The sequence below is a fragment of the Chamaea fasciata genome, unplaced genomic scaffold (assembly GCF_029207755.1).
Source record: "Chamaea fasciata isolate MVZ Bird 193981 ecotype frontalis unplaced genomic scaffold, bChaFas1.0.hap1 SCAF_6, whole genome shotgun sequence".
In the NCBI taxonomy this organism is placed as follows: Eukaryota; Metazoa; Chordata; class Aves; order Passeriformes; family Sylviidae; genus Chamaea; species Chamaea fasciata.
In genome coordinates this window covers 65116437-65130724 of record NW_027094091.1, presented here as the reverse complement: position 1 = coordinate 65130724, position 14288 = coordinate 65116437, and the positions used below count along the sequence as shown (strand labels likewise).

At 37.1% G+C, this 14288-nt stretch overlaps 1 protein-coding gene across 4 annotated transcripts in view; it reads left to right on the top strand.

Annotated features, from left to right (window-relative positions):
- CUNH4orf33 (chromosome unknown C4orf33 homolog) overlaps positions 1 to 14288 on the top strand; it is a 43795-nt gene that overhangs the window by 13947 nt on the left and 15560 nt on the right. The window contains exons 7-11 of one of the 4 annotated variants that reach the window (XR_010721575.1): positions 6643 to 6816; positions 8296 to 8397; positions 9256 to 9373; positions 9815 to 9909; positions 10946 to 11106. The gene's annotated coding sequence lies outside the window, so the exon portion shown is untranslated. Of the gene's footprint in view, positions 1 to 700; positions 725 to 6642; positions 6817 to 8295; positions 8398 to 9255; positions 9374 to 9814; positions 9910 to 10945; positions 11107 to 14288 lie in introns of those variants that run through there. The other 3 variants (XR_010721576.1, XR_010721578.1, XR_010721579.1) reach the window with 3 other exon arrangements.

The following is a 14288-nucleotide window of genomic DNA, read 5'->3' as shown; positions in this document are numbered from 1 at the left end:
ACTAAGAGTGAATTAAACATTTCAAAGCAGTTCTCTTTCAGGGTAGTAGTGGTTTAGACATGGCTGTCCTGACCCAAAATGTCCACACACACTGTTTTGTAAGAAATATTTTAGAAACTAATTTATACCTTTGCATCAGTGTTTGATTGAAAAATTGATGGTTTTCACTTTGAAAAGTTCAAATGGAAATTAAAAATGGAAAAACGGATGGTACCACTTAGTGCTTTGATGGAAGACCTGCACTTCTCAGTTTATACATAGGGCAGATTTAGATGAAATGGAAGGAAGAAAATTCTTCACTGAGAAGTGGTGGGGCGCTGGAATAGGTTGCCCAGAGAAGTTCTGGGTGCCCCAGCCCTGGAAGTATTCAAGGCTGTGTGGAATTGAGCTTCGAGCAGCCTGTCTGTGACAGAGGTGTTGCAACAAGATAATCTTCGAGATCCCTCACAACCCAAAATACTCTGTGATTGTACTTCCATTTATTTATTAAAAGTATTTGCCACCTAAGAAGAATGAATTCTACACTCTTTAATATGGGTGGAAGAATATATAACCATGTTGTTCAATACTTAAAATAGAGATTAAACTGATTCAGGAACCGGATTTGTGAGTAGGAACAGTTTCTTTTTGTCAATAAAGCAAGATTGGGCTATAAGGCCAATGTAAGTTTTTTTTTCCTTTTCATTTGAATGTGTTTCAGGTGAAATTCAAATGGAATGTCATCTGCAGTATCTGTCATCTGAATCTTATTTCCTCTAATAAGAATATAGAGCATCCTTTGTAAGTTGATTATTTGCATACAATCACAAGGAATGAATGTTTTAGAGGAAATACAGAAGGTATATACAAACAACTGGCAGAGAATATATATTTAGCGGTATTCCTTAGATGGGGGAACCCATTGACTTCAGAGGTCCAGGGCTGGTTTATACTGTGCAGTGGCCCTGATTTCAGAATGTGAGCAGAATGCTGTTAGAGGAAAAACTACTGCAGGAGCTTTCCCTTCATTTTAAGCTTGGTGGTTCTGTAGTTCCTCAGAATTTTCTGGCTGCCTGAAGGACCTTAGGTGGTCTCTGGTTAAACTCTATCAGAACACCATTTCCTACTCAGTCAGTCCCAGTTAAAAAAAACATTTATGCTGTTTAAAAAATAATAAAAAAATCAGTGTTTTGATGTGTAGCTACCTGTTTATATATATGCTATTAATATTATATTTTATATATAAATGCTATATATAATAGCATTACACAGTATTACGATACAGTTGTTATTCTCCAATACTGGTTTGGTTAATGCCAATAAACTCCTTATAATTACTTGCTACATTAACTTAAAACCTCATTGCATTTAAAGGAAAACTGAATTTTGCTGCCCTGAAATGTGTGTCTAATACACAGCAGTATTTGACAAGATGCATGTGAGGCCTTGGGTACTGTGGTGGACTTCCAAGTGGCTTCATATGAAAGACAGAGACTGAATTCTGGTTTCATAAGAGAGTTTAATTTTTAAGTGGAAATTGTTAGTGGAACTCATAGCATTTACTTTTGCAGAGTGTTTTCTTGTTCCTTGTTTTCATCACTAGTTACTATTTGGTGTATTTGAAAATGTTAAGTCAAAAAATGGAATCTGGAAGAGCTCTGGGACCTAACTGCCTTACTATTGTGGATGTAGATAAATCAGTTCCAACTGTCAAGAAATTACTAAAACTACATGAGAATAAATGTCTGGTGCAGCTTGTTTCATGCTGGAAATCACAGTCAGGAAAATGTTCAAGTTCTGAGGGGCTACACTTGAATACTTCTTGTGTTTTGCATTGATTGTTATAAATTCGGACTGTGGAGGGATAAGTGCGGCTTTCAACTTCTCCTCTTGGGCGCAAAGAGCTTTCCTGAAACGTTCTCTTAATGGAAAATACTTGAAATTATTTTTCCCAATCTTCCAAGTAGTGATGGTATTAGTATTAAAAGGCTATACCTTAATCTCTCAAATTCAGAGAGGTGGCTGTTCATGTTCTGTTAGTGCTGTCTCTAAACCCACAATTTTTATGTCTATTTTGAACATTTCCTTATGTATAAAGTAACTGCTACCAGCTTACCCTTTCTTTAACTGTGGACTAAAATAATTTTCCAGAACATCAGATCATTTTGCCAAACATGATTTTTTGTTTTTTTCAGTAGTCAAAAAAGCTGCTACAACTTCTCCTGTTGTAGGAAAGGACTCAGACCTTTGCAACAGCTACAGTTTAATAATTATAGCCATGGTGTACCTGTGCCTTTTCAATACAGATTTTGACTTTGCAGATTTCCATGCAGTGTGTTTCAGGGTGGCTCTTGGGAGTGATCTTGGGATGCTGCTAAAATTGGTTTATTTCCAGTGGCCAAAATGGAATTTTCTCTAATAAGATTTTCAGAACCATGGAAAGACTGCACGGATTCCTCACTGTAATGTGCAGGTAGGAATATAATGGAAAATAGGATGACAGTGTTTATTCTGGACAGTCCATACTTATGGTTCATAGTAATAAGTTAACTTTTCATAGATCCATATGGATTTTACAGGATTATGTGTTCTGCAAAGTATTCAACTTTCTTTGCTCTAAATAGAACCTTTAGGATGAAAATCAGTAAAGAATAAACTGATTCATAAACCATAAAATATTACTCCCTGTTGTGGTTTTAGGAATAGTAAATGCTCCCTCTGAGACTTTCCAGACCACAAGCCACTTGCTCTTATCATGTTTTTAGTAACTTGGTTTTAGGGAATGATTTTTGTAGGTGGTTGAAAATAGTGGTAAATAGTCAGGCTTCTTCCAATTAGCACCAAAAAACCTGCTCAATATTAAGCTGGATGTTAGTCTATCAAAAAATCAGACACTGATATCATTACAGGTAATGACCCAGCTGACGGTCATCTGTTTTGCTGTAGTTAGTTTAGTAGCACCTTTTCAGTGTTTTTTTTTTTTTTTACAATTCTCTGCATTTGAGAACCCTGTCCTGGTAATGGAGTTCCTGCAATGTTGCAGGTGATTTCCAATAAAAAACCCCAAATGGTAATGTATTTAGACATGTTACTGCATTGTCTTGTGCACCGTGGTTTGGGCCAAACATTGGTGTGGGTTCAGGACACCTGTTTTCAAGTCAGCTGTGTGACTTGAGGGTATCTTGAAGTCTTTGAAAACGTTCTCTGCAATTCTGTATAGTGCCACTTTAAATGCAAGTTCAGGAACTTTAAATGAAAGTGTGTTAAGTTTTCTTTGCAGAGTGTTATTTAACTAGAGGGGTTCTGGATTAATTTAGCAGCCAGGTCTGTTCTTTCAGCCATAAGCCATGCTGTCAGGGAAACTTAATTACACTTTAAGTGGGATGCAAATGAGTTGTGACACTACATCATTTCACATGAAAGGTTCATTACTTACATTAACTGCACAATATTCTCTCCTAAGCATAGGGCTCATTGCAGTTCTTTTATTTTTTAGCATGCTTACACCTGACTATGTCTTTTACTTTTAATGTGTCTTTTCCTACTACATGTCCTTACTTAAATCGTTTGAGCTTTAAGCTGTTGAATTTATTAAATGACTTGAACCTGAGTAGCATAGAAGATCTAAAAATGAGGCCTTTAAAGTCTTCCAAAATGCTCACTTTGAAATTGTCTTCTTCTAAATGTATGTAAAGCATATACCTTTTTATGATACATGCCCTTTAGTAGGGATGTACATTCCTTCCTTCTTCTCCAGGAAAATTAGAAGGAAATAGATGCCATTATTCTTAGCAGTTCACCATATTTGTCAAGTCATTGTAAATAATGATGATGGAATGAAATGTCTTTCTAATGACTCAAAATTATGGAACTTTGATTCATGGTTGGTCATTCTCAAGTGAGAAAATAAGATGTGGTGGTATGTCTTAAACTCCTGGACCAACTCCATAGTTCCTTGGCAGGTTTCTGCCATCTTCCAGTTGTTCCTATACTGGTGAAAAAGGTCAATGGGAAAGCAGGTGGAAGGAGACTTGAATGGTCTTGGGGCTTACTCTATTATCAGTAAACTTACTTTGTTTGCAAGTTCACACTTAACTAGATTTTAGTTAAAGCCTTTGTTGCTGCTTAGATAGGGTCTTGAAGGCAAAACTCTCAGGTACTATCAGCACTACAGTGCTAATTTCATAATTGCTGATTCTTTTAGTAAACCCCATTCCATTTCACTGAATTTAGTGCTCGTGAAAAATGCTAACTTAATACCCTTGAAAATACCTGGCAGGCATGCCTATTGCTGGTTCCTGAGGAACATACTGAATCCCTGGCCGCAGAGGGGCAACCAATGATTCTATATCAATGCTGTAACTGGCTGTTGTCAAAAGCAGAGGTTTAGCTAAGCCTTTGGTAGCATCTCCCAAGCAGTGGGGTCACTGTGGAATGGAGTGGGACTCTTCCTTGAAATCGGTGGGCCTTCCCTCAGTCTTAGTTTCATTATGACTTTGGAAAAAGTGATACCTGAACAAGTTCTAATGAAAGATTTATTAGGTCTGCAGTCTACCTCAGTACTAATTTTATGCACCTTTGAAGTATGGCTCATTAAGTACACTGCTGCAATTTTAAGAAGGGTATCCAAGTTCACAAATGCTGTTTGGCATGCTGCTGTGGCCCCTGCAACAAAATAACTTGCTTTTCCTTAGGGAGGCTTTGGGTATCATCGTGCATCTCTTAATTTCATCTCTTTCACTTCTGTTAAATTAGAACAGAAGGGAGATCTTATTACCTTCCCACTAAGACTGAAACGAAGTGGCTTTGTGAAACTTGTGAGAATGATTACCCAAAATTCACGTGCTGCATTGTTTTAAGTATAAATGCACCCATAATTAATTTCTGGGCTGAAAACTTGTTCATATATGACTATGACCATATCATCAACAAATTTTGATCTTGCTGTTTCCTTGAAAATTTGTCTTTTTATAAATATGCCTTTAGTTTGAAAAGGGAGAATATATTAGAAAATGAAAACAAGACTTTTCTGACATATTTACTCTCTCTAGTTAGGTGATACATTTGTGGGCAGCATGAGGAGAGGCTTAGCAGTCTTAAGCTGAGTGAATGGAGAATATGATGATATGAACTCAGCACTTAGAACTTGTTCTTCACAAAAGTCACGTGTGATGCAGTTATGTGAATCGTCCAGGCCAAGGAAAAATCTGCTTCAGAGGCTGTTGAAATGTTCCACAGGTTTTATTTGGGTTTTGTAAGGAGAAATGAAGACCTGCAGCTGCAGTCAGCTAAGGCTTGGCTTCTGACCCCAACTCCTTCCTGTAGTGCAGTAAAACAGAGTTCATATGGGATCACCAAACAAAATGAAATACAGTGGGATTTTTAGGTCATGGAGAACTTGCTTCTTACAACTGCACAATGTTTTGGTATTTGTAGTGAACTGGAGTTTTGAAAGCTTCACTTTTTTAATAGGTTGTTGCATTTTTCAGAAATTTGAAAGCTTGCTTAAATAGCATGAAACTTCAGTTTCCTTTAATAGCAGCCTTTAGCAGCTGAAATATTCTGAAATACCAAAATTTGCATTTAGAAGCTTTCCAGAGATTACCTGTGTTTTTTTGCAGTGAAAAGGGAGTGGTGCTTGATGGTTATTTAACTTTCTGGTGTTACCTAGCATCTTATCTTTAAATAATAATCAACAAGCTTGAAACCAGAATGCTGTTTACTGTACATTCCTGTTTCTGGGAGCAACCTGGCTTGAATGTATGGTATGCAGCAGAAAAAAGGGTTGTCCACAGTCTGTAGTTTTCCCTTAAAGTTATAAGAAGGAAAAGAACAGAAAAAAATTAGGAGGTAGAGGCATAAGGAGTACCTGGGACTTCTGGGGAGCATTTTTACTTCCCCTTCCTCTCCCTTCCCATTAAAGCTGTTCAGTTCTTGAATTCTGTTTTGTAATAAATTTAGGTTTTTTTTAAATTATACATCAGATTATTATTTGTGGTTAAGGTAGTAAAAATGCCTTTGCAATATCTGTGAGACCAGACCTATTCCAGACAGTGCAATTGGCCCAGTGCGGTAACAATACTTGGATGTAAAACATTTGCCCAATTTCCAGTTATTTGTGTGCAAATCATTAGAATTTCTGGACTACCATGGGATGAAAATTGCTAAAAGCTCTTGAAAAAAATGTTCATAGTTTCAAAAATGACTGGGAAATATGTTGGAATAATCTTGAATCTCTAAACTTGTTTACTTATATTCAGCTAGTGTCCTAGAGGCCATCTGAAATATTTTGGCCTGTTTCATATGCTAAACTAAAAAATACTGATAGAGAAGTGTTCCAGTCTCATTTGATTGTGTGTGATCTTGAAGGGGGAACAAGACACAAGGGGAACATCCACTATGAAAAATGAAATTCAAGGCTTGGAGAGCAGCTGTGATAATACTCCTAAGGAGGCACATATTGCGGAGAAAATGGACTGTTCTAATCTAACACTAACAAAAAGGGTATCTAGCACTACTGTTCAAACGTGGAATTGCACAGAATTGAAAACTCAGTACAGTTGTGGGGAAGTGTTACACCTAAACAAGTTCTGGGGAATAAAAAGCACACCAATAAATCACTTGTCATTGTAAATAATAGGATACTGCATCATTTTCTCTCAGCTAAAGTACAGGTTCTACAAAAGCTGCTTTCTCAAACAGTGTGATCTTACTGGAATATTCAGCATTTTCATCCATGGTTGCTGGGGTCCAGAATTCCAGGGAGTAAGGGATCTTCAGTGCACTCTCCTGTGTGATTCTTTCTCTCAGCTGCCTGTTCCTGCTCTCTCTTGTCAGGTGAGTTGGGAGAAATGGATAATGACACCTAAATTTTAGCTTTTGCTGTACTGGCCTTTCTTTACCCCTACTGGGTGGGGTGGACATGAGCAAGGGGTGGCAAATGGGAAGAAGCTGTTACTGCTAAAGGTCTTGAGACAAAAAATATAGCAAGGAAATCATTACAATTATTTCAGGCACAGCAGTTATGAATTGGCCAGTTTATTGTTTACAGTGTACTTTTGAGATTGAAATATTTTTCCTTTTCCTGCGGTTGTTAAAATTTCTGAAAAAGATGCCCCAGTATTTAGTAATGCAACAATGATAAGAACATTTGAAAGACAATGAATTTTGAACCAATGGAAAAAAATTACCTTCCTCAAAAAAAAAAAAAGTCTTGGCTTTAAATATTATTCAAAGTGTTCTACTGCAAATATTATTCTAAGTGTTCTGAATAAAGGAATTGTGGTAAATGAATAGCTTGTCTTGCTTTGAATAGTAAGCTGTTAAAATCACAAATATTTACATTTCAATAGAAGCACTAAGGTACCTCAATGTCTTTGCAACTAATTGTCTGTAACTGGAAATGCTATTTTAAAGTAGCCTTTATAACTATTATTTTTTCTGCCGTGAAATTGCACAGAAGGTGAGGAACGTTTACAGATTAAAAGAAGATTGCAGGAGACAGTTGAGACTAGATATTGCCTCCATTGTATTGAGCTGTGTTTTATGCTAAATTAGTTTAAATAGGACTGTCTTGGGACTCTCATCTCAATGAGATTTAGCCTGGAATTGGAGTCACACTATGCCCACAGTGGTCACTAATTTAATTTTTTCCTTTGTGGCTTATCTTGATCTGAATTTTTTTCCCCCTGTTCTTTGACATCATGAATTGTATGCCCGTGTTCAGAGAATTTAGAGACTCTGACCACCTTTTGCTGCAGTGGTGTGAAATTACGAATTATATACCCCCTTGGGTTTTTTGGTTTTGCTGTACTCTTATGAAAATTATTTATAAAGTAAAGCTAAGGAAGGATTAACTCCTCCTTTTAGCACAAAGCAATAGTTTCCACTCGACCTCATGTGATGAGGGCAAGGTTTCAATGTGTCAGAAACTTGGCTTAATTCTCCACATAGGAGACTGGAACTTTTTCTTTTATCTACATAAGCAGTGTAATTAGCAGTCCCATCACAACAGCAGTGTACGCCATAAAAAAAGAAGGTTGCATTTTTGAATTTTACCAAATGAGACAAGGCTTACCTGAAGAAGAGGACATTGGTGAGACATGGTAATGGAGTGTATAAACTCTGCTAGGGCCATATATTCCAGAAAGCCTGTTACCCTTTAATCAGGATGGCAAAAGCATCTTGATCTCCTTAGAGAATGTAATTGCCTTTTGCTCTTCCAGCCGTGGACACTCCTCTCATGGTGTGCCCGTTTTGAGCAGTTCATTGCATCTGTGTTGTGAGGTCTCTGACAATTTCATCTCCCTCCTACAGGTACCAGTGGAAGCACAAGGAATCAATGGAGCTGACAAATAAACAGCATGTGGCTGATGTCACCTGTCAGTGAGAGTGTGCAGGTCATACTGATGGCTTCTGGTGAGGAATATTGAGAGCAGGAGTCTGTCTGTGATGAACGTCTAATCGGGGTTATGTTTACATGGGAAACTATAGCAAGTTTACAGTAGTGAGAGAAAAAAGTGATCCAGCTTGCTGCTGTAAAAAAAAATTAAAGTATTGTAATGGATTTAATGTGTTCTAGAAACCTGTTTTAAAACTCAACAGGCTATGTGAGCCTTTTATTTCTCTTCTGTATAGGCAAAAGAAGTTTATGTGAATAACAGAAGATTGTCTTTTCCTGGGAAGTCTCAGTTTATTTACTGTTTTTGTTTTGATTTCTACCTTTTCTCAATACACAGGATTTTTTTGGTGTAAATTCTAATATTTGCGGAGCATGTAAAAGGCAAACAAACAAAAAAAAAAAGCCAGAAGAAAACCCTCCCAAAAATCCTTGTTACTTCATGGCTTGAATTTCTTTTAGCCGACACACCCTTTTCCCAGTATGTGATGTTGATGAGGTGCTGATATGCTGTGAATTATTATTATAGCACAGGTTTTCCTTTTAAGTAAAACAAATAAATGTTAAGTTTTAGTATCTTCAAAGTGCCAGTCTTTTTAAAAGGATTTTCAGGACATGATCATGTTAGTCCAAGGTCCCAGAGCAGTATTTCAATATAGGCTACTGTGGATTGATTTTCCAGGCAGCTGAGTCCTTACTCTGAGTGCAGTTCTTTTATTTTGTTATAATTCCTGTAGTAGTTCTGAAATAGTCTAAAATATTGACATAGAATGGACACTTTTCTGGATTGAGGGTCAAATTTCATCAGGTTATATACAAGTATTCCATTCAACTTTTTATCTTTTCTTCCTCTCACACTGGTCTCCTCAACTATAAAGGAATATTACCTTTAATGTGTACGAATTAATGGCTGCTTCAAATTCTGGTAACATTGGAAAGCAAGTGAATTCTATCAAAAATAGAGGAAAAGTAATTGATCCTTTTGACTTCCAAAAGGTAAGTGTAGTTCAGCATTGTTGTAAACCCAGGGAGAACCTATGCTATGCATTTTTATGACTCTGATAAATTTGTAATGATTGGTAGAGGAAATCGATGGAAGTCACATTAAATACTTTTTCTGGCAGGATTATTGCAAAGCAATTTTAGAAGAACCCAGTGAACATACACCTCATCTTATGCAACATAAGTCTTTATTTAATAAGTGTAAGAATGGAGTAGAAACGGAGACAGCTTACCCCCAATACATAATTTTCAATGATGCTTGGCAAAGTGCTTGAGCTAAACCGTGGAAAGATGTTTGTGTTTGCATTGCAGCTTGCCATCTTCACATGCTTTGGCAAAAGCCAGGAAAAACGTGCTTTGTGCTAGTAAGGTAAATTCTGCAAAAGTCTAATGAATTACAGACCCACCTTAAACGTCACTAAACTTGTTTTGTAGCTTCTGTGGTGTAAAGTACCTGTGCTGATCTCCTCTGCAGAGAAAGAATGTGACAATTCCTAATCCAGTGAGTGGCACAGCCCATTCCTGCCAAGGTGTGTGGTATGTTCATTTTTCCCTTGCTAGCTTTAATTAGGCACAGAAAAACCTGGCATATAGGTGTTAGATAGTGGAATTCACCCTCCACTTTTGAGATAGAAAGGTTCTTAATAATAATGAAAGCCCAAGTAGGGTATGACCTAGCTTTCACTGAATCTTATTTTTAAATAAAATTAATTTATCACATTGGTGAGCTTTCCTTCAGGATTGTGAATGATTGCTTCATAATCTAATGTTTTTGAAGATACCAAAAGATAAAGTAGATGTTATTTCTGGAATCAGTCCATACCATTAGCCTTAGCAACTTCTGAATCCTTTTACATTGCTTGTATGAAGTAGATATTACTAATTGTCTAGTGGCTTAAAAGGATTTTGTCTAGTCTAATGTTAGTCTTAATTTTAGGACAGATTTTCCGTAGTCCATTTTGTACAGCTCTGTGCTGTGACACCGCATTATGGCTTTTGGAAGAATGAATTTCTTAATAATGCCTGATACTCCATCCACTTGAACCTGATCCTCTCATTAATAAAAGAGGAGAAATGTAGAGCTACTACCTCCTCATTGTAGAGAATTTTGAGCCTTTTTAAAACTGCAACTATTGCCTGCTTCTGAGAGGGCAGGAGTGTTCCTTCAATGACCTAACAGAGCTTTAAAAAAGAAAAAAAATCCCAACTCTATAAAATACTTCCAGCTAAGAATTGTCTGTTTACTTTTTCTTGTCCTGGAATCAAGGGCAATAATAATCACAAAAGTTTCTGGAATGACTGTATGCCATAAATTTCGTTTTTAGAAGGTTTCCTCTGTAATTCAGCATGATGCTAAACAGGCTGTTATTCTAAAGCACCATTTTACTTTTCTAAGAAAGAAGCACCTGTAAGTGATCCTGACACCTGTGCCTGTGAATGGTGTCTGCAAACAGAGTTTTGGGGGTTTCCTTTTAAAATGAAACCAAACCCATGCTTACAACTTGAAACATTGCACCTCAGAGCAAAATAACTTTTGGATGGTGACAGGCTTTTTCAAACTTCTAGGCTAAAATCCAGTGTATCCTGGAGGTGGCAGCAAAGTACGTGCAAGGGATGTAAGCAGACCACTAATGCATGAACAAGTGAGAGATTAATGCTGCTCTGCAGTGCTGCTGATGACTTTGACTAACTGCATCAGCCTCCCCTAGCTTCAAATGACAGTGCAGGTAAATAGAGGGTTGATGTATTTATCTATTATTTTTTAAATTATATTGGGTTTGCTCCAAGTGCACTGAATTCCCACTTCAGCATATCCATTTTTAGCAGAAGATGGAAGTTTGTGTATTTTTCCCTTTCTTTTCCAGTATCATTACAAGCAACTAAGACAAAAAGCCCTTTTGATTAAAATTTTTCAGTTTTGTGTGCCAATCTGGCAGTGTTCAAAACCTGTATTCATTAGTCTGCTTGCGTTTTTTTTTTAAAGAGCTTTCCTTAATCTGGAAATATAGGTATTTCAATCCCTTCTGGTTTTTTATGCCTTCAGTATTCATAATGGTGTGATTAACTGGCAAGGTGATTCATACTCTAATAATGGATTGCAAAGGACATCATATTAGACGTCCTACGAGGCCTCTTTACTCCAAAGCATACACACAATAACGCCCCAGAGACATGAGTTATGGCTGCTGCAGCTGAAATAACAAGAAGTGTGAGTGCTGGGCAGAAACATTATTAAAATGAAAGGCAGAAAACCCGTGGCTGCCAAATTGCAGGTGTTGGTTTCAATGTTAAACTTGTTTGTCAAAATACTGTTTTGTGGAATTGATGAAAGCCGTGGCCAGAATGTTCTACAGGGTAGCAGCCCAAAGCAGGAAAGTTCATTTTACATCTGTCTAAATGTTTAGGGGGTTTTTTTGGTAAAGAATATAGTGTTACTTTTTGTAAATGGGTAGCTAGCTTTTTTGTTGTTGTTTTAAAAAAAGGCCTGGCAGCATGGGGCCGTTTATTCACAGACACAGCATAGGCAGAGATGGAGCAACTTCTCAGTTCCCTCTTCACCTGTGTGTCTAAATTCCAGCTTGTGTGAAAAGCTTCAGGGGATTAGAAGATGTCAGATTCAGGAGAAATTTGGTGTTTGGTCTCTGTGAAACAATAAGCACGCTATAACTTTGTATTGAGTGCTTACTGGGAGAGGAAAGAGATGCATCTGCCTAACATGAAAAAACAAGCTTTGAGGCCTTGGTTCCCTCCTTTCATTTCAGTGATGAAAATGCTGGAATAACTGCATGGAAGCAATGGGAATGGAGCTAGCACAGGTGTGTGTGACAGGGAAAGGGGGTGTGCCCTAGTACTGTGGCATCTGTGCTGGAGCTTCTGTGGAAATTGGTAAGGAAGCCTGAAAGTAGAGCCTATCCTCTGCAATGTCCATTTTAACACATCCAAAGGTATTCCTACCACTTGTTTGAAGAGAAAAGGAAAAGCAGGAAGCCTGGCAGCTTTTTGTGGTTGGTAGGAATGTGTAATGGAAAGGCTGAGCAGTTGTGGAAGTTTTTTTGCCAGGCAGTATTTCTTTCCTACTGAGTTAAAGAACATGCAACAAAGTTGGATTGTGACTCTACTCTCTTGTCTTCTTGCCCAGTGTGTGTGACAGGAGCAATGACAGTGTGATTCTAAACTGTCCCTTTTGTGGCAGGTGGGACTGAAGTAGCATCTCCCTGCTACTCTTCCCTCATATACAGCTTCTTGTACTGTTTCCTATTTTATCCACCCACTGTTTATTCCAAAAATAAACAAAGGAATTACAAACATTATTAATACTGTTTTTACATATAATAGTGATAGAAAAACTACCATAATATTACATGTAAACATGTTGTAGCTAGTGTGAGGAGCAGTTAGAAATCCCTGTGTTTTTAAAATATCAATTAGAAAAGTATTTTAGATCTCCTTAGAAGATTTTAATTTTTATTGTTTAGGTGATTTCATGGGTGGAGTGCTAGCTTCAGACAAAGTTTATTAAAGAAACCCTGCTGCTGGGTCATGAGGTGCTGAGGAGTCCCCCTTGCTGAAGGGGTTTAAGGTTGCCTAAGGTTTAAGTTTTCAGCTTTGCTCCTTAAATTTTAGTGATGGCAAGTCAGACATATTTAGAAAAGATGAATTACTTTTTATGGTAAGTGAACAGACAGAAGATCTTAATCAGAATTACTGCACAATATAGAGGCTCAAGCCACTGTAACATAAAATGGCAGGGGACACTTTATTAAAGCAATAACCTTAAAGCAAGAATATATTAAGGTTACCAAAATAAACACTGAGTAGAGGTTTTGATGTATGTCACCACACTCCATTTCATGGAATACATCTTGATTATACTATTTGCTTCATAATAAACTGTTAATCTGTGTTTAAAAAAACCAAACCAGCACTACAATTTTCCCTGAAATACCTATTTCAACTAAATTATTCATCTCAGGGAGACCTGTCCTGAAGCCCTTAAAAGTGCTATTTGTACTTACCATTTAGTTTAGCTTATGTGATGTTTAGGATCACCTAGAGCTTTTATATTAAGTGGTTCACATCACTTTTGCTAAACCCACTTGGAAGTAAGATTCAAATTAATCCCAGGCAATATTTTACTGAAGATTAGAAGATATTTCCTGTCCAGCCTTGAAAAACAGGGAAGGAGAAAATGACCAAATTTGTCTCAGATGTAGAGTCATGCTGTTTAACATTATTAATAAACAGAGAAATATGTTCAACGAACTACAAATTTTTGTATAGGATTTCTCTTTGTTACTAGAGGCTATTCTTTTATTCGGAGTATTTTTCCATGTGTTTAAAGGTGATCTTAATGGTAGGTTTCAGCTACCAAATTGCTTTCAAATCCAGAGTTAACTCACACCTATAAATATTTGAGGAAGACGGCTTTTGTGTTTTCACCCTTATGAAACTTTTGCTGACTTGAGTGTGTGTTGGAATTACCTTAATGATTTCCATACTGGAATTTGAGATGCTGCCCATGAAGTTACTCTGTTTCACAGACATCTGCATACTAAGAAGACCCTGTGACGCTGTTCCTTGCGGATACATCTCATCATTGTTTTGAAATCCATCAGATTCAGTTCCTCTCCTAATTTCTTGGCCATGAAAGTTGCTTTACTGTAGTTTTATTGCTCATTCCATTAATATGTCATGCTACTAGGGAGGGTCAAGGAATATTGAGAAGATATGTTCCAGAACAAATGAGATGCATAAGGAATTCAGATGGCTGCAGCAAATCACTTTCATTGTGCCAATCACTGGTATTTGTACCATCTTTTTAAGCAGCATGGCCATGTGGCAAAAATATGTCTCAGTGATAGTTTGGAACATATTATCTACCCAGCTTTCCTTTGAGGAAATTAAATTA